The sequence below is a fragment of the Oncorhynchus gorbuscha genome, linkage group LG11 (assembly GCF_021184085.1).
Source record: "Oncorhynchus gorbuscha isolate QuinsamMale2020 ecotype Even-year linkage group LG11, OgorEven_v1.0, whole genome shotgun sequence".
Classification (NCBI taxonomy): domain Eukaryota; kingdom Metazoa; phylum Chordata; class Actinopteri; order Salmoniformes; family Salmonidae; genus Oncorhynchus; species Oncorhynchus gorbuscha.
In genome coordinates this window covers 30,974,049-30,977,710 of record NC_060183.1, presented here as the reverse complement: position 1 = coordinate 30,977,710, position 3,662 = coordinate 30,974,049, and positions in this window count along the sequence as shown.

Here is a 3,662-nt window from a genome sequence, read left to right as displayed (position 1 = left end):
TTTTTTTGTACTGTGGCTTTCTGGCTCTGTTTCAAGCCCCTTCTGGGAGCTTCATAATTTAAATCCCATTTCTTAATCCTCATTCTATACCAACCTAAATTGATTTTGAAACTGACATGGACTAGTGCTTTTCTTATGAATCCAGTTTAGTTATATATTCTTTTTTTTAAAGAACTCCTGCACACACTACCTCTACATGTTTTTATTTTATTGTGGCGACGTTTCGTTCAGGGACCTTTTTATGACAGTCGGCTTTGGGGCTTTAATTCTCTGCGCCTCAAATGAGAGAAACATGGAGCTGCGTGTTCATATTTCGCCATGAAATACCTTCCAATACTAACCAACTAAGTGTTGTCTATTTGCTGTCCATAGGGTGGCGCTCTGAGTTGCCACACTGAAGTGGGCTGAGGTTGAATGTGAGGGGTCATTGGACTTTCATATGGTCAACGTTTCTCATTGGTTAAGCACCCCAGTAAGGGTTATTGTCAATGAATGGCTTACGGCAGAATCTCAAGTAATACTATTAACTCATTAATGAACAACAGAACGCATTACTTGATGCTGTAGAATTTGACTTTTCGCTTGCTATACCCCTGCATGAAGCTTCTGCCACAAAGAAATGACTAGGTGCAAATGTCATTTAAGTAATTCAATAATATTGATCCCATGTTGCTGGGTGGACTCGTGCAAAAAAAATGTGGATCACTCTCGCACTCCATTCTATATATATATAAAAAAATATATCACATTTCTCTCCTGTATCTCCCAGTCTCTGTTTTCATTCGTCTTGCTGTCATCAACACTCGTCCTTCAAGGCGCTCTGTCCATCAATATGCCTTCCTTTCACAACCCCAATAAGGTGAGGGGTGAAGGAAATAGCAGTGTTAAGTTTAGACCTAAAAATGCATCATATGACCATGCTCTATGATCATTGCTCTGTGAAAAAGGGGATGTCTACTCAAACTTTTTCCTATAGTTTCCCTGTACTATAATTTCCCTGTACTGTACTTTTCTATTTTTGGCCACATCAATTCCTGCAGTGTCATTCCCTAGCATGCGCCATTTGCAATTACAGTCATTCGAAGAAAGAAGTTCAAGAGAGTAGGTTACGAATGCACATACAGTACCAGTCAAATGTTTGGACACCTACTCATTCAGGAGTTTTTCTTTATTTGGACTATTTCCTACATTGTAGAATAATAGTGAATACATCAACATGATGAAATGACACAACCAAAAAAGTGTTAAACAAATCTAAATCGATTTTAGATTCTTCAAAGTAACCACCCCACTGCCTTGATGACAGCTTTGCACATTCTTAGCATTCTCTCAACCAGCTTCACCTGGAATTCTTTTCCATCTGATGCAGCACTCCATCACTCTCCTTAGTCAAATAGCCCTTACACAGCCTGGAGGTGTGTTGGGTCATTGGCCTGTTGAAAAACATATGATAGTCCCACTAAGTGCAAACCAGATGGGATGGTGTATCGCTGCAGAATACTCTGGTAGCCATGCTGGTTAAGTGTTCCTTCAATTCTAAATAAATCACAAACAGTGTCACCAGCAAAGCACCATCACACCTCCTCCTTCATGCTTCACAATGGGAACCACACATGCAGAGATCATCCGTTCACCTACTCTGTGTCTCACAAAGACGGCTTTTGGAACCAAAAATCGCACATTTTGATTCATCAGACCAAAGGACAGATTTCCACCGATCTAATTTACATTGCTTGTTTTTCTTTGCCCAAGCAAGTCTTTTTCTTATTGGTGTCCTTTATAAGTGGTTTCTTTGCAGCAATTCGACCATCATCACGCAGTCTCCTCTAAACATTTGATGTTGAGAAGTGTCTGCATTTGTTTGGGCTGCAATTTCTGAGGCTGGTAACTCTAATGAACTTATTCTCTTCAGCGGAGGCGATTCTGGGTCTTCCTTTCCTGTGGCGGTACTCATGAGAGCCAGTTTCATCATAGATCTTGATGGTTTTTGCGACTGCACTTGAAGACACTTACAAAGTTCTTGAAATGTTCTGGATTGACTGACCATCATGTCTTAAAGTAATGGTGGACTGTCGTTTCTCTTTGCTTATTTGAGCTGTTCTTGCCATTATATGGACTTGCTCTTTTACCAATTAGACCATTCTGTGCTTCAAACCTTGTGGGAACAGTTTGGTGAAAGCCATTTCCTGTTTCAGCATGACAATGCCCCGTGCACAAAGCAGAGGTAATATAAAAAATAAATAATAATATGCCATTTAGCAGACGCTTTTATCCAAAGCGACTTACAGTCATGTGTGCATACATTCTACGTATGGGTGGTCCCGGGAATCGAACCCACTACCCTGGCGTTACAAGCGCCATGCTCTACCAACTGAGCTACAGAAGGGGGGTCCATACAGAAATGGTTTGTCGAGATCGGTGTGGAAGAACTTGACTGGCCTGCACAGAGCCCTGACCTCAACCCCATCGAACATCTTTGGGATGATTTGGAAGCAGACTGCGAGCCAGGCCTAATCGCCCAACACCAGCGCCTGACCTTACTAATGCTCTTGTGGCTGAAGGGAAGCAAGTTCTGGCAGCAATGTTCTAACATCTAGTGGAAAGCCTTCCTAGAAGAGTGGAGGCTGTTGTAGCAGCCAAAGGGGGACGAACTCCATATTATTTTCCATGATTTTGGCATGATATGTTCGACAAGCAGTTGTCCACATACTTTTTGTCATGTAGTTACCTCAATTGCTGCCACACTTATTGCGCTATGAATGGAAAAGTCAAATGCTAATGCCTATTCAAATCTGACAAGCTAGCAAAACTAATGACACTATGTCAGAAACAAGGAGGCCTCTTTTGCTCCCATCCAACAGGGCTCGTTTTCCTGTCGGCTCCCATGAGTCTTGTGCGTGGGATATCCCTAAGTGAAAGGAATGGTGTGAACAACCATGTACTGCTGAATGCCCTTTACGACAAGTAAAGGCCCCAGCATGATGTAGGGAAAAGTCCTAAAATGGCCCCCAACATCTAAAGGTCCCCACTAATGCGTAAAAGTATGACTTATCGAACTAAACCTTATGGAACTGCATTCCCGAAATAAAATGACACTGGGTGCTATGCCCAGTTGCATGGTGTCACCTGGGATATTTATATCCAGTGAGTCATTCTGACTACATAGAGACTCAGCTGCCACTTCTATTCTTACTGTATCTAATGCTGTAACAAGTAACCCTGCTAATACCAACGCTATAGCTACTTTATCTATAGCCTTGACCGTGTACTACTAGTTAACGCAGCGCTTTCAATACCTCAACACAGCAACCTTCATGTTTTTATCGATGTTATTTCATTGCTAACACTGAATTTGCAGAACAAATCGGTCTTAAGGCCTGCACAGAAGGCATTTGCTTCGTACGACAGCTAATTAACGTTACGCTAACTACAGAACTTGGCCAGAGTTAAAGCTATGTACATTCCTTTCTCTGTGGATAGGCTCTGAAGTATTTTGGAATTGTGCACATGTTGTAAACACGCTTTTCGTCCCTATTGGTTTTCAATTCATATTGAGTTATGTCACTGTATGAACTTATCAGTGACTGGGCCAAGGGAACTGGGTGGTATCTCACAAACAGGATCCATGAAGCAGACAGCTACCTTTGATGAACACCCAGTGA